Here is a 25,069-nt window from a genome sequence, read left to right as displayed (position 1 = left end):
TCACCAGTGGAAACTTGGCTGACTTTCCGTATGAGGTGAGTGCAGTTCATAGGCGGGACTCTAGCTTGTCTAGATTCCAATGTGGCTCCTTTCTGAATCCTCTTGGGCTAATTCCACAGTCCAGATCCTCTAAATCAGTTTGATTCACTGAATGATGAGTCAAGAACAGCAACCATACCCCAGTATTCCCTCCTGACTTCCTCCCAACTAAACGAGAACTATAATCTACTTTCAAAGAGAAAGATGAAATATCAGCATCCCCCCAAAGTCAGATAATTCTATTTAAGGCAGCCTTCCATCAGTAGGGCCTAAGCCCAGTTTAGACAGACTCCTCAAATCAAATTTTTAAATAACTTCACCAGGTACAACTTCCCTGGCATCTGTCTTTAGGACCTTCACCAAGTTAGTGCCCACATGGCTGGTGCCCTCTGGTAGTAGAGAGCTGTACAAGGGCATCCAAGTCCTGGATCCCTCACAACTGTATCATGGAGATGCCAGATAAACCTCTGCATTTCCCACATGACCTCTGGAGATGTTAAATAAAGGTGGAGAAGAATATGTCTGCCTTCAAAGGCAAAAAAAAAATACAATTCTCCAAAATGGAGAAAATTCTGTGGTCACAATTATTGGTAATATTGCTAACAGCAGCTAGAATTACTCATTTGGCTCAAAGTTAAAAGTTTCTGTACTCTTCTTCCCACCAACTAGCAATGACCAGGAGGCCAGTGAGTTCCCATTCATACTGCTGATGATTTATCATGTCCATAGGGTCTGGTATCTTTAGGATTATATCACGGAAAGATTAGCTTCATTTTTCGTTATCATCTGAAATTAGCAAAGAGTACTCATAGCATATAGGCATATGGAAAAGGCTTTTGATTTCTCTATTTCTAATCTGGGTAAAAATAAGACACAGGTATAGTAACAAATAGCCCTATTCTGTCTCCCATAAGTGATACAGCTTGGCGTTGTATTCTTCCACATCATGTTGATCATAATTCATAGAAGTTTTAAACTGCTTGTTTTCTTTAGATTATTAATGGTAAACTTATCCTAAATTAAATATGTACATTGTAAACTATTTTATTTTAGACTCATCACTATGAGTCCAGTCATTAGCAGGTTTGTTTTTAAGTTCAATAACTCGTGGGTCACTCAGGTGCCTTTCAGCATGCTGGAAAAGTTAACCTCATATTTTTCCATGATGGTTTTACCTTCCTCCTCATTCTGGAATAATATTTTGTCTCATTGTAGCCATGGGCAATAAGAATTGATTGTCCTTTATGATTCTGCATTTCATTGCTAGTTTACGGTGCTTTGTAGTCTTAAACTGGTATTTAACAGTTGCGACACCTTAATACACCAGTGCACATTCAGACTGCTCCATTTGAATGAGACAGTATCCATAAAGTCCCTGAATGTAATTGCATGGGACAAATGGGCCGTAGTGATGAATGTCACTGTCTCATCAGCACTATAGAACCAGGAGAAATCTATGGGGAACTATAGAGATGAATTAGGGAATCATGGCAGGCTTCAAGACTCTGAGAAGTAGATCATTTGAAGCAGACCAGGGCCCCGCTGTGATGCTTTGGAGCTGAGCACCAAAGGATAGATGGGACTCAAATAGGCAAAAAGGGAGGGAAACAGACACTCAAGATGAAGAAGATTCTCTAAGCCTAGAGATGAAAATGTGTGAGGTATGCATCAGGTGATTGTTTAGTAATAGCTATAAAATACCACTGCTTTAAAATTGATGATGGGCAGCCAAACTGGGATAGAAACTAGGCCATCAAAAGGAGCAAACCTTTCTCTGGGCGGGGGACTCAGTTGGTTGGGGTGTCATCTCATAGACCAAAAGGTTGGGGATTCAATTCCCAGTCAGGGCACATACCTATGTTGTGGGTTTAATCCTCAGTCGGGATGCATTAGGGAGTTAGGATAGCAACCGACTGATCTTTCTCTCTCACATTGATGTCTATCTCTCCACCCTCCCCAACCCTTTCTAAAAAATCAATAAACATATCCTTGGATGAGGGTGTTGGTTTTTTTTTTTGTTGTCGTTTTTTTTTAAAAGGAGCAAGACTTGCCCTGGCAAGGTGGCTCAGTTGGTTGGAGCATCATCCAATACACCAAAAAGTTGTGGGTTTGATTTCCAGTCAGGGCGCATGCCTAAGTTGTGGGTTTGTACGAGAGGCAACTGATCAATGTTTTTCACTCACATCGATGTTTTTCTCTCTCTCTTTCTCTCTCCCTTCCTCTCTCTCTAAAATCAATAAACATATCCTTGGTGAGGATTTTTTTTTTTTTTTTTAATGAGCGAGGCTGAGCTAGAGCTTCTCCACTCAAATTTGGCTTGGACTCGTACCCCAGGGTCTCTGATAACCTCTTCCATCTCGAACCTCCCAGCTATTGCTCCCATTTGGACAAGCTGCCATCTCTGCTCCTATTGGTGGCCCTTTTAGACCAGAGTGTGTGCTGGGTACAAGAAATAGGCCAGGGAGGTGATTCTGTGTATGGTTGCTGACAACATTAAATGGTGTCAAATTGTGGAGGACCTTGATTATTAGACTAAAGAAGTAGATTTACTATGTGGGAAATGGGGACAGACCTTTAGAGGGTTTTTAAGTAGGAGAACAATGTAGTAAAATTAATATTTAAAGAATTTCTCTGATATTCTGTAAGAGTAATCAAGTGGGAGAGATTTAGTGAAGAAACCATATTTGAGGGTAACAGATATTTTAGACGAAGATAGAAATAGGTGTCAAAGAATTGTTAATCACCCCCTCCACAGCCAGGACGTCCCTGACCAATCATGACATTATTTTCCACTTAGTCCAGGCACTGCCTTGGGATGTATTTTAGCATTCCCACCAAGCATGGTGGCACTTGGTATACAGGAGGACAGCTAATTGCCAACTGTGGTATAGCCAGTGAGTGGTAAGATTCCTGTGTATTTATTTCTCCCATCTACAAGGTAGGTTGCTGCAGCAGATTCAGAGAACACCATGGTTCTGTGGCACAGAAACAATAATTCATGGACCTTGATTCTCATGTTTTATTTGGAAAAGGGAGAAAGGGAGATTTGGGGTTTTTAAAAACCATATAGCAGATCTAACTCCTCTCCCTTAAGGCTTGTGTGTTGAGATTCCCAGTGAGTTTATGCCAGAAATGTTTATTTTAGTTACCAGACACGTGCCTCAGCTCACCTGGACCTGGACCTCATTTTCCATAACTGTAAATGAAGACCTGGAACCAGTGGGTCCTCTGTTGCTCTCACACTCTTTGCTATATGACATAGACATGGAAATGCCCCGGGGAGACCCGATCATGCAGAGTAAACCTGACCTAACTGGATCTATTGTCCTAGGCAAGACAGGTACTAATTTTCGTGTCCTTGCTTTACAGCTGCCCTTTCTGCAGGGAGGCTTAGACTTGCCAGGTGTTCTGGAGGGCAAGGCTCATGCCCCCATCCTTAGTGGTTCAGGTTCAGGTCTAGTGGGAGGGCTCCATTTTTAGAACAGCTGTAGCTCAAGCCCCCCTGCAGCACCTACACCTTTTTGCAGCCTTCTGAAACCCAAGACTAATATCTCTCACAGTATCATTTACAGGATATTGCTATTGATATATTTTGAAAAATAATTTTGATTGGAGTTTTTATTATAAGGGTAATTATACTCATTGTAGAATAATTAAGAATAGAAGCAAAAAGAAGCAAATGAAAATTATCTATAATTACCTAGCTCAGAGATAACCAGTGCTGACATCTTTTTCCCAACCATTAATATACACATTATATATATATTTTGTCTAAAAAGAAAACATACTCTATATATTGTTTGTAACTTTTTTCGCTGAATGGTATATAACAATCATCTTTCCATGCCTCTAAATATTCTTCTATAGCTTTATTTTCAATGGCTGCACTGACAGGAGGTGCCATCTCTTATTCAGCCTACTCTCTACTGTTGAAATTTTAGATTCTTTCTTCTACTCACTTGGGGCTTTGTTCTTCTTTTACTAGCTCCTTTGGGTATAAGGTTAGATTGTTTATTTGATACTTTTCTTATTTCTTGACTGTGTCTCATAGTTTTTGGGTCGTTGTGTTTTCATTTCCATTTGTCACAGGGCATCTTTTGATTTCTTCCTTGATCTCATTGCTAACCCATTTATTGTATAGTAGCATGTTATTTAGTCTCCATGTGTGTGTTTTTCAGTTTTCTTCTTGTAATTGATTTCTAGTTTCATACCATTATGATCTAAGAAGATGCTTGATATGATTTCAGTCTTCCTAAATTTATTGAGACTTGTTCTGTGGCCTAATATGGGGCCTGTTTTGGAAAATGTTCTTCATCCACTTGAAAAGAATGTATAGGCTGATGCTTTGGGGTGAAATGTCCTAAAAATAGCAAATAAATGCATCTGGTCTAATGTGTCATTGAATGCCACCGTTTCCTTATTGATTTTCGGTCTGGATGATGTATCCATTGAAGTCAGTGTGGTGTTAACGTCCCTTACTGTGGCTGTATTATTGTTGATCTCTCCTTTTGTATATTTGCTTTATATATTTAGGTGTTCCTATGTTGGGTCCATAAGTGTTTACAAGAGTATATCCTCTTGTTGAATTGATCCCTTTATACTATGAAAATGCCCTTCTTTGTCTCCTACGACAGCCTTTGTTTTTAAAGTATTTTGTTTGATACAAGTATTACAACTGTAACATTTTTTCCTTTCCATTTGGATGAAATATCTTTTACTATCCTTTTACTTTTTATCTGTGTGTCTTTCCATTTAAAGTGGGTCTCTTGTAGACAGCATATGTATAGGTCTTGTTTTTACATATCCATTCAGCCACCTTATGTCTTCTGATTGGAGCATTTGCTCTATTTACACGTAAAGTAATTATCAATGTGTTCTTTTTACTATTTTATTAATTATTTTCCATTTGTTTTTTGTAGTTCTTCTCTAGCCTTGATAATCATGTTCTAGAATAGATGTTTTTAAGAGATAATGTTTCCCAGGGTTGACAAACTAAGACCCATGGGCAAAATCTGGTTCACTACCTGTTTTTGTAAATAACATTTTATTGGCATGTAGCCATACCCACTTATTTACCTGTGTATTGTCTATGGCTTCTTTCGCACCATAATGGTAGAGTTAAGTGCTTGCGACAGAAACCATCTGGCCCACAAGACTTAAATATTTCCTTTTAGCCCTTTAAAGAAAAGGTTTGTCAACCACTGATTAGAACATCCTTGGAAAGGATACCAAGGTCTGTGGGGGTGATCACACATTCCTGTGTCTGAGCCAGGGTGCACTTTTCACTGTGTCACTCTGTCCTTTTTCCTGTCACTGGGCTAGGCTTTCTCCATGAAGTACAAGAGCCTGGGGGGCAGGGTGGGGGAGCCATAGAGCTCTTTGTCAGGAAGGTCAGGGGAAAAGAAAATCTGTGTTACAAAGGTCATGGATTTTTGTCAGGATTAGATGACTTCAGGTGCCTCCAGGAACCAGATAGAGGCTTAAGAGAAACAATTCAGTACGTTTCTCAGCGTATCCTGTTTAGGCCCAGACCCTGTCAGAATGTTTTACAGAATTTATACATAAGGTTCATTCTACCCCTATATTTAGTCACAAACTCTCCTCTGTGAGTTGAACAAGCTCCAATGCCTCAGTCAGAGGGACTCCTCATGACATCTCTGCCAGAAACTCATGTCGGGCTAACCCCTCAGAGAGCCAAACAGCACAGCCTTTCTCGTGTCTTGTGATTTACCAAGAGAAGAGAGATTCAAGCCTTCAAACTTGAGTTTGCAGAGTCAAGTTTTTCCATGAAAGAAGTCATTGTGCCTGGCTCCTCTCCCCAGCCGGGGGCTCAAGGGTCACAGCCAACACACACAGCAGCGTCTCGGCAACATCAACATGCTCCCCAGGGCCCTGCATGCATAACAACTCCACTTCTCAGAGTCCTGCCAGCCGTGGGGAAGCCAGGCGGTGAGGCCAAGGCCCACGGTCAGGCAGTGGCGTTTTCCTTCCAACCATCTGAGACAAGCAGCTTGCACATTTTCTTCTCTGCTTATTGAAAATGCTAAGGATTGCGGAGCCTGGCTGGCATGAGATCCAGTTCCAGATGTCTCCATAAGAGCAGCAGTGGTTTTGTTGACCCCAAATCTCATGCTAAAAGGTGAAAATTTCTTTCTTTCTCAAATGCTGAAGTTACAAATCCTATCACACTGATGAGGGAGCTGTGGCTGGATACTCAGGTGGAACTTACAGTCATTGTTCACAGATGAGGATATAAACCCCTCAAGATCAGAGAATATATCAGAAAACAGTTGAATAAATATTAATGTTTAAAGTTGAAAGCCTTGGTAAAGGGCCTAAGAAGGCAATATCAACGACTGAGTTCCTCATTCAATAGGAATTTGTTGAGTATCTGTTATGTGCCAGGCACTGTGTTGGGTCCACAGGTACACAGTAAATAAGAGAGACAAACCTAGCCCCTCATTCATTCATTCAGGAAAAAATTATTGCACATTTACTGTGCACTAGACACTGTTCTCTCGATACTGAGGAAACAGGAATGAACAAAACAGATCAACGTAACTGTCACTGTGCAGTCTGAATTCTAGTAGGGACACTTTGAGTCTGGTGGGGAAAGTAATTCAAATAAGAGGACAGTGGTAAATAGAGAAAGAAGTAGGTGCTGTGGGGACATGAGACAGGACGGTGCTCCTGGTCTGAGCTTTAGACAAGATTTCTCTGGGGAGAGAATATTAGAGCTGAGACTGGGAGAATCAATGGAAGTTACCCAAATGAAGACAGGGCATTCCAGACAGAGGAACCAGCAGAGGTAACAACCAAGGGGAGAGTGGCCTAAAATGAGGCTGAAGAGAAAAGTGGGAGCAAATTACTGGCACTCAGTTAGCCATGGTAAGACTTTAGCACTTCATGCTACGTACAATGTAAAGTCTTTGAATGGTTTAAAGCAGGAGAAAAACTTCATCTGACTTGTTTTGTATTTTTATTGCTGAATTTTTTATGTTGTCACAATTTTTCTTAATTTTTAAAAAATAAGGATCGCTTTATGAATTTGCATGTCATTCTTGCACAGGGGCCGTGCTAATCTTCTCTATAGTATTCCAATTTTAGCAGTATATGTGCTGCTGAAGTGAGCACTGATCTGTGTTTTTAAAAGCTTGTTGTGGCTCACTGTTGCCTGTGTGGCTCAGTTGGTTGGAGCATCATCTCATAATTGACGGGTTCAATTTCCAGTTGGCGCACATATCTAGGTTGTGGGTTTGGTTCCCTCTCCAGGCACATTTGGGAGGTGGCTGATCGATGCTTCTCTCTCTCCCTTCCTCTCTCTAAAACCAATGAAAAAAAAAATCCTGAGTGAGGATAAAAAAATAAATAAAATCTTGTGGCTGCTATGTAAAGGGTGGGTTCTAGGGAATGAGACTAGATAGAGTACGTATACCATTTAGGAAGTGGTTGCAATATTACAGGTAAGAGAGTAGAGAGCAGAAGGTGATGAAAATAAGTGAATAAATTCAGGGATGTATAGGAAGTAACCTCAACAAACCTTGGTAAATAGATTAATGGGGGAAAGGAAAGATAATTCACATAACCAAAAAGTTTTCAAAAGCATCTGATTTTTTAGGCTTTTCTCATTGAAACCCATGTACCTTCTATGTGCTGATGAACCATTTCAGACCACTCAAGTCAAGATTTTAAGATAAAATGGAGAAGTTCATAGGTGTGCAATACAGAAAGTGTAGTTACCAGGAAAAGACTGGTCCAAAGCTTGTGTTGCCAAGTTCTGGCTCATTTCCTGAACATACACATGTGTTCAGTCTCCTAAATGCCAGGTCCTATGCTCTCTCCCAGCCTTGGTGGAGGTCAGAAGCAGTAGGGGAGGTAGAAAAGTCAATAATGCATGAAAGAGTACTGAACAGTTTCAAAAGAAGCCAAAGTGAACAGAGGAGGGAAGACTCCTTTCTTTGTCAAAGAGGGGAATCAGGGAGGATTTAAAGAAAAACTGTTTTATCTCAGTCTTGAAAAACAAGTAAAAAGCATTCTGAGTACTGATGCAATAGACATAATTTCTGAGTTCCTTCTATGTTCCAGTCACCACTGAAGGCATCGGAGATGCAGCAGAGAATAAAATAGATAAAATCTTTTCTCTCATAGAGATTACATTGTGGTGGGGGAAATAGAAAATAAGCATAACAAAGTAAATGACATGAAATGTTGAAAGGTAGTAAGTGCTTAGAGTATTTTAGCCTGGCATTCAAAAACCTACGTGAGAAAGAGCATGAGATTTTAAATTACATAGGTGGTCAGGAGAGGGCTCAGTGAGAAGGGAATCCTTGAGCAAACACTTGAATGTAAGCTATTGAGCCTTGCACATGACTGGAGAAGAGAAGAGGAGAGCATCTGGGGAAAAGGAAAAGCCCGTGTGGAGTCCTTAAGACAGGGACATGCCTCATGTGTTCAAAGAACAACAAAGAGGCTAGGGAAGTGGCGGGAGTAGAGTCATCTGGGTTGTATGTGGGAGAGAAAATCAGAGAGGTAACAAGGCCAAGGGCACATTGTGTAAGGCCTTGTAAATGCTCATGTTAAAACAATGGTGACAGAAAACTCTATAAATGCCCAAATGTATAAACAGACCCAATATTACGTTGAGCATCATGGGCTTTTCCAAGATTAAGCCAGCGCAGGCAGAAGTGATTTCTTTTATTGGAAACCATGTGGCCAACTGAATGTAATATAGCTGACTCAAGTAAAACAGAGGCTTATCAGTCTGGCTCTGGGACAAGCTAATATTGCTGATTTAATTTGACTCACATGTGTTGGGCACCTGCTGCATTTACCTGGCCCTTGGCTGGGCTTCTGCAGGCACATCCCTGGCTGTTTCCTCCTTATGGGAAGAGGTTCTCAACTGCACAATAGAGTCACCTGGGAAGTTTTTCAAAAACAAACAAACAAACAAGCTCAATGGCCCCCCTGAGACCAATTAAGACAGACTCTCTGGGAGTAGCTTTTAAAAAGTGATTCTTAGAGCTCAAATGGACTTTAAAAGTCACCTCCCCATCCCCTACTACCCATGTAGAGGCTGGAATGGGAAAATGTATGTTTTATCACTTAGAGTATTTTAGTCTGGCATTCAAGGCTCCTTGCTATTCAAACCTAGCCTGTATATCCATCCTTCCATCTTATTCCTGTTCAAATAATCTCTCCATTCCTGTCAACCTTTTCCCTAGTAATTGCCATGGTCTTGAGCCCTACTTGTCTGGGATACCCTCTCCCACCCCATCCTCTCTAGACAAACCCTGGAAGTCTTTGAAACACAGGTTAAGCCCTTATGTGAATCCTTCTTGCAGTGTTCCAGCCTGGGGTGATCTCTCGCTGCTGCCACTGCCACCTGAGGCACCCACTCTCGACCAGGGTTGAGCACACTTTGTAAAAACCCAGGTACGAAATACTTTAGGTGTTGAGAGCCATAAGGCCTCTGTTGCAACTGCTCCACGCTGCAGTTGTAAAGCAGGCATAGACAATAAGTAAATGATTGGGTGTGGCTGTGGTCCAATAAAACTTTATTTATAGAAACAGGGTCAGACTCAGGCCATAGTCTGTCAACCCCGGCTCTAGCCCACGAAGGTGACACTTAACCTACCACACCTTATATTATTAGTTATTTCCCATCACGGTCATATAGATTCTAGGTCCCAGGGAGAACAGAGGCTACATAAATATTCTTAGGTGACTTAAAACAGGACTAGGTAGCCTGGCCCTTGCCTTGGAAGGCCTCTTGAGTCATTTCCATTTTTTCACGTCTGTTGTAATCATAGCTTTATCATCTTTTGCACATACTTCCACCATCAACCCACCCTATACACTTCCTGTTCTTCTGATACAGACTGGATTGGACACTTCCTGAACCCAATTATGAGGAAATTCACACAGCAATAGTCAGTGAGTATCCTAGGCCACATGTGCTCGGAAGTCACTTCTCATAGGATAATTCAGAAGACTAAGATCATCAGTACTTCCTCTCTAAAGATAGCTGTGGGAACAGTAAGTTCTGATGGTCAAAGGTTAGGTAAAAATTAGTCTACAGTGGTGGCCCACCCTGTCATAAATTGCAGGTGTGGAAAGGAAAGCGATGTGCAGGAAAGGGAAAACATGTAGGAGAGGGCCGGCATACTTGATAAGGATCGGAAAGAAGAGGAATTTATCCTGTCCCTTTTCAAAGAGACTTCAGCTGGCATCCGTTTCCTCACTTATATTGGGCACCTGAAGTTTTATGTCACAAGGAAAATGCTTTTCATTTCCTATAATTTTTCCCACAAAGAGAATACACTTTGCTATTAAAAGGAAAGATCAGCATTTTGTAATTGTTTATAGTATATATTTCTGTCTTTTATATAATAAAATCCAAGGTAAAAACAGAGACCCCATAGGGACTGCAAGAAGCTCTATAGTACATGTAGTGTTAAACTAAGTCAGCATTTCAGAGGGCATTTACGAGAGAGCCACAGGAAGGAATACAGAGGTTCTTTGAACTGGAGTGAACATCCATAAATTTAAAAAGACACCAGAGCATAAGTGACACTTAAAATACTTGGACACAGAAAGCAAGGCAGTAAATCTCCCTGCTTAGCCAGTGTTCCGAGGCACAGCAAGCATCCAGGCACAGGCTTATTTTAAGCCTTCAGATAGGAAAGGGGGACCTCGAGAAACTCACTCACACTTGCCCCTGCCCTTTGTTGGCACCAGGACACAATTCCCAGGCCCATCTGTCCTCCCCACCATGTCTTAAGAAAAATGGCATGAATGAGATGCCCCTGAAATAGACAGGTATTGAAAGTCCATCAGTGGGAAAATGAGAAACTTTACACTTTCCCTAATAAATCCTTCCTCGGTACTGCATTAGCTCTTAAAACTACCCAGTTTGGTTCTGTGCCTCCTTGTGTCTGTGTGGCACCAGAGGCAGTGTGACAGGGTCCCAGGGCCCAGGGACAGATGGTAGAAGGAAAGACAGGATCATACCACTTTGTAGAGTAGAGAGGAACGATATACCTCGGGACACCCATTTCTAAACCCTCAGCATCTGCTTCTGCATTTGTAAATACAGTAATTGTTTTAGTCTCTTCAGGTTACTGTAACAAATGCCACAGAGTGAGTAGCTTATAAATAACAGAAATGTATGTCTCACGGTTCTGGAGGCACCAGCATGGCCACATTCTAGTGAAGGCCTTCTTCCTCACTCATAGCAACCCCTTTTCACTGTGTCCTCATAGTGTGGCAAGGACTAGGGATCTCTGTGGTGTCTCTTTTATAGAATACTAACTCATTCATTAGGGCTCCACCCTTATGACCTAAGTACCTCCCAAAGGTCCATGTCCTAATACCATCACATCTGGCATTAGGATTTCAAAATATGGATTTGGTGGGGGAAGGGGAACACTAACAATCAGATCATAGCAATAATGCCCATCTCACCAAATTAATTATACTAAGTGTTAAATAAGATATCATAATATGGGGACTTCCTGTCAAGATGGTAGCATTGGTAAACACGGCTTGCCTCCTTAAACAACCATGTCAAAATTACAACACAATTTTAGAACAACCATCACTCAGAATTGTCAGAAATTGAGTTGAATGGAAGTTTGACAACTACAGGATTAAAGAAACCACATCCATACAGACTAGTAGGAGGATAGGACATGCGGAATGGGCTGGTCCCACAAACGTCTGGTGGATAAAAAAGTCAGGAGGGATATCTGAGAGTGAGGAGTCCCAGCTCCAGACAAGGCCCCCCAGCCCAGGGTTCCAGTGCCAGGAAGATCAGTCCCCATAACCTCTGGCTGTGAAAACCAATGGGAATTCAGTTGGTATAAGAAACCACTGGAATCCCAAGCAGTTCCTCTTAAAGAACTCACACATGGACTTACACGACAAATTCCCTTTGAGCTCCAGTGCTGGGGTAGCAGCTTAAAAGGCACCAGTGGCATACAGGGAAGAACTGCAATGTCTAGCAACAAGGCAGGAGCTGGCCGACAGCTTTCTCCCAGATAGAAAGGCGGGCAGAGATCATTGTCCTTTTTCTGAGCCCTCCACCCACAGAACCACAGAGCTTGCAGGCAGGTGCCATATCTGTGATTCCATCAAGCTGACTAAAACTGTTTGCCCCACCCTAGAGATCCTGTGAGACTCTGTCCCACCCAATTTGGCTCACCAAAGTTGTTAACCATGATTTTCCATATGAAAGACTGATCTTAGCTCATGCTTCACAACTTCCTAAATCCTCTCAAACAAGCAATAGCCAACCTCAGTGAGCCCCCAGCCCCTGTAGCCCTTGCTAAGTGGCCCCAGGCCTGGCACTGGCAGCACCCAGTCTAGATTTACAGCTTGGCTTTGCCTGGGAATCTCCAAACCCAGCACAAGTAGCAGCCACCTCAGATTGCCCAGGCAAGGTGGCCCCGGGCAGAACACAGGTGGGGGCTGACCTTGGCCTGCAACCCCCAGGAAAGCCCAAAGTCTACACACACAATGAATATCTATAGACCATGTTGGAGCACGACCACCCTGCCCCTGTCCAGCTGATCCTCCATGGAGGGTGGAGGTTGGTGGTCAGTGGTCACAGCCAGTTCTTGCTGCTGACTGGCCTGGGTAAATCTCTCCCATTGTCCTGTCAACAGTAATTAAGGCTCAACTACAAGAGGAGGGTGTACTCAGCCAACGCAAAGGGCACACCTCGAGTACCCAGCTTGGGTGATAGGGGAGGCTATGTCACTGGACCCTGTAGGACAGCTACTACATTACATCATACTACCAACAAGGGTGTCATAGAAGCTCTACCTAATACATAGAAACAAACACTGGGAGGCTGCCAAAATGAGAAGACAAAAAAAACATGGCCCAAATGAAAGAACAGATCAAACTCCAGAAAAAGAACTAAACAAAATGGAGATAAGCAATCTATCCAATGCAGAGTTCTAAACACTGGTTAGAAGAATGCTCAAGGAGCTTAGTGAGGACCTCAGCAGCATAAAAAAGATCCAGTCAGTAATGAAGTATTCACTAATTGAAATAAAGAACAATTTACAGGGAAACAACAGTAGAGTGGATGAAGCCAAGTGTCAAATCAGTGTTTTGGAACATAAGGAAACAAAAAACAACCAACCAGAACAGCAAGAAGAAAAAAGAATCCAAGCCCTGGCTCGTGTGCCTCAGTGCTGGCCTGTGAACCAAAGGGTCACCAATTCGATTCCTAATCAGGGCACATGCCTGGATTGTAGGCCAGGACCCTAGTTGGGGGCGCAAGAGAGGCAGCCACACATTGATGTTACTTTCCCTTTCTTTCTCCCTCCCTTCCCATCTCTCTAATAATAAATTTTTTTAATCTTTTTTAAAATTTTTTTAAAAAAGAATCCAAGAAAAGCAAGGGTAGTGTAAGCAGCCTTGGGACAACTTCAAGCATTCCAACATTCAGAAGGAGAAAAGAAAGAGCAAGAAATTGGAAATCTATTCAAAAAAAAAATGAGAACTTCCCTAACTTGGTGAAGGAAACAGACATGCAAGTACAGGAAGCACAGAATTCCAAACAAGATGGATGCAAATTTGCCCACTCCAAGACACATCATAATTAAAATGCCAAAGGTTAAAGATAAAGAGAGAATCTTAAAAGTAGCAGGAGAAAAGCAATTAGTTATCTACAGGGTATTCCCATAAGACTATCAGCTGGTTTCTCAAAAGAAACTTTGCAGCCTAAAAGGGATTGGCAAGAAATATTCAAAGTCATGAACCATGTACATAAATATTATGGGAATTGCCTGAGGCAGTGGGGGTTCTGGGTAAAGGGGGCAAAAGGGGAAAAATTGGGACAACTATAATAGCATAATCAATAAAATATAATTTTAAAACAAACCACCACATGTCCATTTGTCACCACCCCCAACTGCAGCATAAATCTGTAGCTATGCCTATGCCATTATTAACCTAGTGTATGCTGCTATACTCATTATATACATGCAAAATCACACAAGGGTTTTATGTGTACATACACACACACATATACATGGATAGTATAGATCTAACTCTTGCATTAAAAAAAAAAGGTTTCAGGTTGACTTCCAGTCAAGATGGAGGCTTAGACAGACACACTGCATCTCCCTCCACAACTAAGAAGGAATACAACTATCTCAAAACTAGAGACAACCAGAAGTTCCAGAAAATCAAGCTGCATGGAAGTTCAACAAACAAAGATATAAAGAAAAATACTCATACACACAGGTAGGAGAAGTGGAGCCAGGGCAGAGAGGACACAGTGTGGTGGTGGCAGCAGTAGTAGTGGCAGCAGCAGGCCAGCAGAAAGCATAGTCACACGTTTTAAAAAGTGGAGAAGGACACCTGAGGAGCACTCCCAGCACCAGACCAGACTGTACAGCTCACAGTCCCAATGCTGGGGAAAATAAAGCCGCATTGCTTCTGACTGTGCAAACCAATGGGGGTTGGGGCAGAAGAAGAAACTGTTGGTCTCTCAGTAGAGTCCACTTGTTTAAAGAGCCCTCATGGTCCTAGAACATCCACAGACCCACCCCCTCTGGGAACGACAGACAGGGCAACATCTAGAGAGGCACCAGTCCCATACAGAAGTGGGAGAAGTACCTGGAAAAGGGACGAGTGCTGAGCAAGCGGCATTGTTCCCTCTCAGACCTCTCCCACAAACACAGCGCCACATTGTGGTGAAACAGGTTGCCCTGTACTGACAAATACCTAGGGCTCCTCCCCTTACAACGTAACTGGATTGACAGCTCTACCTAAGACACAAAGGCAAACAAATACAGGAGCCTGTCAAGATGAGGAGACTGAGAAGTATGGCCCAAAAGAGGGAATGGATCAAGATTCCAGTGGGAGAACTAAGTGACGAAGAGATAGCCAACCTAACAGATGTAGAGTTCAAAACACTGGTGATAAAGATGCTCACAGGCTTGACAGTTATGCTTAAGTACAGCAAATGCATAAGGGAAGAAGTGAAGGCTATGCTAAATAAAACAAGGAAAATCCACACAAAGCCAGTGGTTAAGGGAAGGAACCAGGGTTCAAATCGATGATTTGGAACATAAGGAAGAAAAAAACAGTCAACCAGTACAGAATGAGGAAACAAGAATTGAAAAAAATGAGGAGAGGCTTAGGAACCTCTGGGACAACTTTAAACATACCAACATCCAAATCACGGGGGTGCCAGAAGGAGAAGAGGAAGAGCAAGAAATCGAAAGCTTATGTGAAAAAATAATGAAGGAAAACTTCCCAAATTTGGTGAAGGAAATAGACATACAAGTCCAGGAAACACAGAGAGTCCCAAACAAGTTAGACCCAAGAGGGACCACACCAATACACATCATAATTGAAATGCCAAAGGTTCAAGATAAAGAGAGAATCTTAAAAGCAGCAAGAGAAAAGCAGAGATTTTCCTATAAAGGGGTTCCTATAAGACAATGAGCTGATTTCTCAAAAGAAACTTTGCAGGCAAGAAGGAACTGGCAAGAAGTATTAAATGTCATGAAAAGCAAGGACCTACATCCAGCAAAGCTATCATTTAGAATGGAAGGGCAGATGAAGTGCTTCCCAGACAAGATAAAGGTAAAGAAGTTCATCATCACCAAGCCATTATTATATGAAATGTGAAAGGGACTGACTTAAGAAAATGAAGATCAAAACTATGAACACTAAAATGACAACAGACTCACAACTATCAACAACTGAATCTAAAAACTAAAAACAAAATCCAACTAAGCAAACCAGAATAGGAACAGAATCATAGGTATGGGGATCATTTGAAGGGTTATCAGCTGGGAGGGGGAGGGGGGAGAAATGGGGAAATGGTGCAGGGATTAAGAAGCATAATTGATTGGTACAAAATAGGCAGGGGGAAGTTAAGAATAATATAGGAAAGGGTGAAGTCAAAGAACTTATATGCATGACCCTTGGACATGAACTAAGGGGGGTGGGATTGCTGGGGGGAAGGGGTGTACTGGGCAGAGGGGAGCAAAGGGAAAAGAAAAATTGGGAATACTGTAACAACATAGTAAAATATACTTTAAAAAAAAAGGTATCATATGCAATGCGCCCAGTTTAGTGTTCGGTACAAAGTGGACACTAATATATGTTAATTTCTTGCCTCTATTCCTTACTACCTTGTTGAATCTACAAACCAAGAAATCCAGCCTCTTCTTCATTTCAGTCTTCTATTAGTTCTTCCTCACAGGATCAAAACTTGTTGCCCTAGTGAGTATAAATTACTTACTGAAAAATCATCCAGGAGATAGGTACCTTATTGAAGGGTTCACTCTATGCCATGTTCTAGGTAGGAACAGAAGTGTGTCGTCTGACATCAAGGAACATTTTGTCTTGTTAAAAAACATCAACAGAAATGAGAAAACAGTCTAAGTACATGAGCAGGGAGAATAAAAAGATAGGACTGAATGGCTACTCTGTGAATTAATAATAAAAGACCATGGTTTCAGTGGATTCAGTCCTCTCCTGAAAATTCTTTTCCCATCTATCCATCTAAATATCATGCTGCTATTGGGCCCCTTCCCGTGCACATTAGGGCTTGCATAGCATAGTGGAAGCATAGGCTCTAGGGCCAGTATGCCTGGCTCTGCCACATGCTAACAGCTACATGACCTTGGGCAAGTTCTAGAAATTCTCTCTGCCTTTGTCTATAAAATAGAGGTAATAACTACATATACTTTTAGGGATTTTGAAAGGAGTAAATTAGGTAATATACGTAAAGTGCTTAGAATGGTGCCTTGGCCCACGGTAAGTGCTCAGTTAACATGAGTTATTATTATCTTGGTAGTACATGCTCTTGCACCAAGCCCTCCCATTCTTAAAGTGGAGGAAGCATGGAAACTTAAGAACGCCTTTGGGTACTATATTATATACTTGGAAGTTGCTAAGAATGTAGATCTTAAATGTCCTCACCACAAAAACGAAATGGCAATTACGTGACGTGAGGGAGGTGTTAGCTAATGCTATGATGGTAATCATTTTGCAATATATAAGTACATCAAGTCAACATGTGCACACCTTAAACTTATACAGTGTTATATGTCTCAGTTAAGCTGGAAAAAATAATAATAATGAATGCTCTTGGGAGCAGGTCCTGGAAGCAGGGATAAAGAAGCTAGATTCAAACTTCCCTCAACTCACCTTTTCATCAGCTTGCCAACTTTATGTTTATACCTTATTTAAATTAAGGAAGAAAAAGGAAAGGGCTTTTGCCTACCACTGAATCAAAGGTATGAAAAAGTGTGAACTTTGAAACAGAAGTTGAACTATGGTTATGTCTCATAGACTTTATGAGCCTTCCTTTCTCCCGAGTAAAATAGGTTGACAACCTGACTCTGAGGACTGATTTTAGAATCAAATGAGAGTAAAAATGTAAAAGCATTTTGTGAACTCTAAAGCGCTGTATAAAACTTAGTCATTGCATTATTCCTGGGGTCAGAGCAAGGGTGGCTGTAAGGGTAGGGTGTCTAGTACCCTAAGGAGAAGGCGAAGTCTCAGGGGAGATTCAGTACCTTTTGTAAAGCCCCTTTCTAGCCAAGAGCAGTGCCCCCTAGTTGTTTTTCTTTGCTATATATTAGAATAGAGATTGCACTACTGTTTTTGTTTTATTTTTGGTTTTGGTTTTGGTTTGTTTACTTGTTTTGCAAGCGAAAATACTTTTTAATTAAGACTTCATTGGCAATGCCAGCCAGGCCAGCTATGGTCTAATCCAAACAGGAGCCCTCACTCTTTATCATTTGTTCTACAACATCAAAGCACTCCCCCTACAGGGGCCCAGAAGCATTTCTCCCACAAGCCTAAACATTGTGAGAGCCCTTGTCTCCCAGGTTCTTCTTGTTTGCCTTTGTCTTTCCAATCATGGTCTCCAAAATGAGGGGTTTCTTCATACGTCTGAATGCTCTCAGCTGAAAATTTCTCAATGGATTCCATCACTTCCACCTTCTCATATGCCAAAGTCCTGGGATGGCTTCTCTCTTGGATGCTGCTGCTCCTATCCGCCTGCCCCTCAGATCCACCCTGACCGGCCCCAGTCCTTTGGTGTGGGAGTGCAGATGGTCCCTCTGTACCAGGTGTGGCCATGAGACAGGGACTCCTGGGCCCTACCTCCTCCTTCTGGTCATCACGCTTCTCCCTGGAACCTTTCAGTTCTTCCGTGTTTATCTCATTTTCTGCAGTGTCCATCTTCTCTCCCCTTGCAGTATTGTTTTTTGATGGAAACTTTGGGGAGGATGCTGACTCTCCTGGAGAGTCTCGCTCATAAAACACAGAGAACTCACAGTAGCTGAGCAGACATCATAGGGAAATGGGACCAAAGCAGCACCACGAAGGATATATGGGATTAGGCAGGCCAAAGAAAGGAGCACAGGTGTGAATTAGATACCCACTCCATGGAGAACAGGGAGGAATTCGGGCAAGGGCAAGGTCCTGTTCTCCATCCAGTGCTTAACCTATAGAGTCCAGATCCCTGGACTCAGTATCTGGTGCAAATAGATGACTGTAAGAGAATCAAAACTCAGGCAGGGTCTTGTCTCAAATCAGGTACCTATTACCACTTGTGGAGGTTTGCAATCTTTCACCTTTTTGTGTGTTATATTACCCTGCTGTGATTTGGAGAAGCTGAGTTTGGCAAGTATTAGGGAATGTTTGTTTAATATATTACCATAATCACCTTCAGTTCTTCCTATCTTCTGTGAAGCAGGAGAACTACTAGCCAGCTTCAGCTCTATGATACCTTTTGGTCTTCTGGATAAGACACAGACACCCTATCTTAAATTCCCCTCCTTGTTCCCCAGAGGTGTTGGCATTATTGACATTATAAATTTAAAAGAAAACCACTGAACTGCATTTTACTCTTGAAAAAAAAAAGAGGAAGGTATGGTGTTCTTTGGGGCATCAGCTTGAATTTCTTTTCTATGTCCAAAAAGTACCTTCCAGATATACAAGAAAGTTATCAGTGAGGAGAGGAACCAGGTGGTTGGGAGAAAGGGGTGTAAGAACTTCACAGCATTCCTTTTATTACTGTTTAGATTTTGAGTCAATTAGATGTATTAATTATTCAAGAATAAATGAATAACATCTAAATTAGACACCTAGTTCAATTCCACAAATATTTCTTGTACCTTCACTATGTGCCAAGAACCCCGCGTATTTTGATCATCACACAGTCCACGGAACAGGGCTAACAGCTTGGGGAAACACCCTCCCTTTGCTGGTAAAAAGGAGAGCAGAGGAATAAGCTAGAATCACATTTCAGTACTCTTAAAGTCACAATACGGAACTCACTGGTGTAGTTGGGTTTTATTTTTGTTCAAATGTTTTTGTGACTATTCTGGGAGAGGTATTTTGCCAGGACATCCCCATGCTAGCAGGGTTGCAGGTAACATTGCTGAAAATAGAAAAGGGTTTGCAAACTCTGAAAACTTATACGGCTTAAAAAGAATTTTGTCATCCATCAGATAGGAGTCATCTTAGAGGAGCTCTCATCTGTTCCCTGTCCACCAGAGCCTATCTAAAAGCAAATCTTAGAAAGTAGTTTGGGCCAGAGGTAGCTTAGGTCAAATAAAAAAAGTAATGATGATAATAATTGTATTGTAATTCTAGAAATAGAACCTAGCAATATATCTGTATCTGTTTAGAAGTTCAGACTCTTTTATCCTTCACCTTTAATACTTGATCTCCGAAAGGTATGTACAAAGACAAGTTTCATTCCAAAAACATCATCCTGTCAAGAATCTTTTTATGTGAAAATTCATTATGATTATGAAATTCTCCATTTCTTTGTTGGCAGTTGTCTGCTCAGAAATAATGAACTCCCTGTACCTTTGTTACCAAGGAGATAAGACCAAAAATTCATTCAAGGCTCTTTCTGGAACGTGGCAGGGTCCGTTGTCTAATGTGTGACCCTTTGAAGTGGTATCAAGAGAGATAAACCAGCACAGGCCTGTGTGTCTGTTGTCCTGCCAGCTTCCTGAGCCCAGAAGAAGAATGTAGGCCCAGAAGAAAATGACCACAGTGTTCCTACGTGCGCAATAAAGATTGCACCTCCTCTTAATTATTCTCCTTGTAATCCTGCTGTTCTCAACTTTAATGAACTTTTCGCGGCATCTCAGATCCTTGCTCAAAGCCATGGTTCAGGGACTGACTCATCACAGTTCATTCAGAAATGCATATCAGGGAGACAGAAGAGGGCCTTGAGACTGTGCTAAAGATTTTTTTGCTAAGCACATTGAAATTATTTCTAGATTAGCATGGTTGCAGAGGGAAAAAATATTATGGAAAGTTAAATTGCAGATAAAATCAGGTTAAAACAAACGACTTTTGTGAAGCAATCTTTACAGAGCTTAATTATAAACTTTTTATATTTAATAAGCAAAAAAAAAAAAAGAAAAGCTTCCCGTTCCATGATTTGGAAGAATTTTTCTTCCTTTCTCTACCCAACTTCTCTGAAAATGGCTTCTCTATTCTTTAAATACTACAAATAACTCAAAATCTCTTAACACAATAACTTTATTTCATTCAAAAGCTGATGATTCTTCTCAGATATTTAAAAACAAAGTCCCATTTCCTGAGCCATCAACATTTTTGCCACTTTGGTTGCTCATGTTTCTCAGCTCCACAGTCCTCCACATCCTGAGGTCTTGATGGATAGAGCAGGTTTCCTCTCTCCTTTCACGTGTTGTTTTATTTCTTAATTTGGTATAAGAATTTCTTTTTTCTTTACCATACTTTATTGGAAACACTCTCAATTATACAAAAAGTTGAAAGCTTAAAGAAAAGTTGAAAGAACTTTTTCGACCTAATCCATCTGAGACTGAGTTGACAACTTGATACCCTGTCACCCAGTGTGTATTTCTTTCAGGTTTTGCCAGTTGTCCCAATAATGCCCTTAACAGCAAAAGATTTCAGTCTCAAATCACACATTTTATTTAGTTTTCATGTCTCTTAAGTCTTCTTCGATCTGGAACCATTCCTCAGGTTTCCCTTGACTTTCATAAATGACCTTAACAATTTGAAGATATGGGTCTGTTGTTTTAAAATATGCCCCTCAATTTAGATTTGTCTCATATTTCCTCATGAATAGATTCAAGTTAATGCATCTTTGGCAGAAACATCACAGAAGTAATGCTGGGCTCTTCTCGCTGCACCCAATCACATGACCATGATTTCCATTGTACCGTTAAAATTGCTGCCAATTCTGATACTACCTTCCAAATTTCTCTATTGTAAAGATATTGTTTTCCCCTTGTAATAAGTATTTTGTAAAGAGGTGCTTTGAGACTATGTTAAATATCTCATTACTCATTGAACTTTCAAATTATCCATTTATTTACTTATTTATTTATTTATTTATATCTTCGTGGTCTCATGGATCCCTGTCTTACTCAATGGTCTATAATCTATTGCTATCCTTTTTTATTTTGATGCAAAAATTTCCAGGTTCAGCCAATGATAGCTCCTTTAAGATGACTCCTATACCCTTTAACATGTATGTATCATTCTTTGAGAACTTCATTATTTTCTGCCACAACAAGATATTTCAGGCACATCTTGAACTTTCCCTGCTTCAGAATTAAAGAATAGTATTTAGAAACCAAGATCTCAGTGTCAGGTCTGTTCATTGGTATTGGAGTGTCACTACTCTGAAGCTCTCTCCGTGCACAGAAGTAGAGAATATCTGTATATGTGTGTATATATGCATATACAAACACACTTGCTATGTTTCTAATTTTTTTTTTAAATTTGAGCCTATTAGCAAAGAATGTATTGAAGTCATCTTTTCTTATGAAAATGGCCATTACCTTTGGGGGTAAAAATTAATTTGCACAGGCACTTAGTAGTTTTACTACACTGTGTGTTCTCAATGCACAGAAACCCTAATGATCTCATACTCTAGACCAGGGGTTATACCTTGGGTCAAGTCTAGATGATCAACAGTTTGTAAGATTTTACTTGGGCACAGCCACACCCATTTCATCTCCATTTCATTTATGTATTGTCTGTGGCTGCTTTCAAGTTACAATGGCAGGGGTAAGTAGTTGGGAGAGCGACCACATGACCTACAAAGTCTAAAATAGTTGCTATGCGGCCTTTTACAAAAAAGTTTGCCAACTCCTGCTCTAAAGTTTCTTACCAACACTGACAAAAATCTTCCTACTGCTCAGTTTTTAAGAAGTTATTTTGACAAAGCAAAGAGTCAAACAGAAATATGTGAGTACCTTATTGTAAATACTTTCTATGTACATTCCCCCACCCCCCCCAAAAAAATTATAACACAGAAGTTTATTTTAGTGAAAAAAATCCCATTGCTATAGGAAAAAGTTGTCTTGCCTTCTATTTTCTGAGATTTCTCACCTTCCATCTTTAGAAAGACATTTTAGATATTTTAAAGTGGAATATGGGTTCCCAATGAGGTTACTGAACAACAGGCATAACCCTTCCCATCCCCATACTAAGTGTCCTTGCTCTGCCTGAGCCTTGGCCTTTAGGCTTTCATATCGCTGCTGTACTTAGAATGGCTTTGGGGAGATTAATGGGAACGTTAATTCTCACTTCTATCAGTTATACAGAGATTAGGTAAACGTCCCTGTTTCAGAATGCATTTTCCATTCTAGATGTGAGTGCTTTGGAGAATCCCCAAAGGAATGAATCTGATCAAGAAATTATCTGTTTCCAGCAGAATATACCATGTGCTCTGCCTCACTTTAAGACAGCATTGGTTTTAGGGCCTTTAAGTCCAGGTGATTCTTTCAAAGGTCAGCATTGGCCCTAAAGGTCTGAACCTCCTACCTCTCCCTAAGCCTTCAGGGAGCCCCCTAAATGCTCCAAGGAAGTCTCTGAAATATATGAACCAAGGCAGGTCTGGGAATCAAACTCAAGGAGGATTAGGAGCCAAACAAATCAGTAAAAAAACTGTATGTTGCAAGACAAAGAGCGGGCATTCAGACAGCTGCTCTCCTTCTTCAGGTGCACGTTGCTGCTGTGGCCTTTCCAGTCCCAACTGTCAGTCCCTGTCCTCCTCTTCATAGGACATCTCTATTTAGGGGCCTTTCACAGACCACACACTCTTCAGGCTTGGCTGCCAGAGGCCAGCCCATCGCCTGCCAGAATATATTATTACGCGAGCAGAAGTTAGCCAGCAGCATCCTTACGCTCTCCACCGCCACCTCTCCTCACTCCTCATTCTCCCTCCGCATGGCTCACATCCATCCCTCGGCAGCTTGCCCGCCTAACTCTCCCCCTTATTCCCTTCACTTATGTTGTTTATTATTTTCTTTACTTTGTTGAGAAGTTTCTAGAACCTCAAGACCCGGGAGACTTATATGGGAATAATAAATTCAGGGAAGGTCTTCGCACTCCGCCTCAGCGCCCCCAGCTCCACCCCGACCGCTTACTCTGGTACTCCTTGTCAGCAGTTGCTCCTTCCTGTGACTCGCTGCTGAACTCTGTGGCGTGCCCCAGTGAGGCCTCTCAGGATACCTGCTATGAATATTAGCCATTCTTCATATTGCACTGCTGTTCTGTGGCTTTGGTTCAGCAGAAGAGAACTGAAATGGGGTGTGTACAGGGCTATGAGCAGAGACTCTTTTTTTTTTTTCTTTTCTTTTCCTTTTTTTTTTTTTTTGCCTGTGGGAGTTTTTATTTCTTTTGCAAAGGCTCTGGCCCATAAACAGAGCCAAACCTAGGCTGAGTTCATGAAGGCATGTTGGCTCTGAGCGGCTGCTGGCTTGGTTTTTTCCCCCAACCTAACGTGGATATTTTCTAGTTTGCCTCTCCATTGGCTGGAGTGCGGGGGTGAGAACGGCTATATTATTACCCAAGGGAAGAGAATATGCATAGAGTCCACAGTTTTACTCTAAATCTGTGGTTTCCTTCTCAAGCAGTTGCACCTTGAATATTACAGAGCACTTCTTGAAAGTTCTGAAATATTGTTCCATTTCGGACCAAATGTGGAAGAAACATCAGTCTCATTCCTCATAGCATCTAGACTCCGTGCGTCTAATTGATAAATATGCACACAGAGCATAGTTCTGACTTGTGACCGCAAAAGTATGGTATGGCCTGAGTGTGATCCTCACGCTGGAGTTCACTAAAAGGCCATCTCATCAGTGGATCGAAAGTTCTTCCTCAACTCCAGGCAGCCTGCAGCCAGGCCTCCTCTGGTGTCATCCCAGTCCTCCCTCTTGCAGGCCAGGTAGCACCTGCCAGCAGCCTGAGGGGAGGGAGAGTCAACCAGGGACTTATAAACCCAGAAATTTAAAACTTAAAAAACAACAACAACAACAACAAAAAAAAAAAAAAAAAAAAAAAAAAAAAAAAAACACTGATGTGTTTTTAAATGTGTGTTTAATGCCAAGAGCCTTCTGGCAGAGAAAGACACATGGGAACTCTGTGTATTATCCACTTGAGATAGCTTCAATCCCAATCAACACTACTGTGAATATAAAGAAATCAGACCAATCTCCTAGAGCCCCTCTCCACCCACCCCAGGTGGCCCAGTTAATGCTGGATAAGCATGGGAGTCAGCACTGCCAGACTCTAATCAAGGCAGTGCGGTCACGTGTTCACTGCCAGCAGAGTGTACGCAGGAATGTCATCAGCGGCGCCTCACCTTCTTACCTGTAAGACAATAGCCAGGTACCCAAGGTTAGAGGCGAGGGCAATAACCGAACAATAACCAACTCATTTTGGAGAAAGCAAGGCCTTAATCAAGTCATAAGTCTGGATGGAGCTGCTTTCATGCTGAGAAATATATCAAGTTCTTCCACCAGATGCCCAGGAGCATGGAGACATTAGCGTGCCCCCTGCCAATGGAAACCCAAAGCTTGCCCTAGGGGTGAAAAGACATTTGGGGAATGGAAAATGGGCTTGTTATAGTTCCTTCTTTTTCCAGGAATGTTTTAAAGTTAGTTTTCTTTGGGCAAATGTATATGGGAATAGTGTTGGCCTGGTTATTTGACCAGCTTTTTGGGAGGTCCCAGAAATCGGA

General features: G+C 41.5%; 1 protein-coding gene and 1 non-coding gene across 2 annotated transcripts in view; one reads left to right on the top strand and one right to left on the bottom strand.

The window, feature by feature from the left end:
- ADAMTSL1 (ADAMTS like 1) overlaps window positions 1-25,069 on the top strand; it is a 400,901-nt gene that overhangs the window by 336,371 nt on the left and 39,461 nt on the right. The window lies entirely within an intron of this gene.
- LOC150012934 (U6 spliceosomal RNA) lies at window positions 7,064-7,173 on the bottom strand. The gene has a single exon (XR_016510903.1). It is a non-coding gene; the product is annotated as a U6 spliceosomal RNA (small nuclear RNA).

Source organism: Furipterus horrens, unplaced genomic scaffold, assembly GCF_987537825.1.
Source record: "Furipterus horrens unplaced genomic scaffold, mFurHor1.1.pri manual_scaffold_4, whole genome shotgun sequence".
Classification (NCBI taxonomy): domain Eukaryota; kingdom Metazoa; phylum Chordata; class Mammalia; order Chiroptera; family Furipteridae; genus Furipterus; species Furipterus horrens.
Note: the sequence above shows the minus strand (reverse complement) of the source record. Positions and strands in the feature narration are given on the sequence as shown.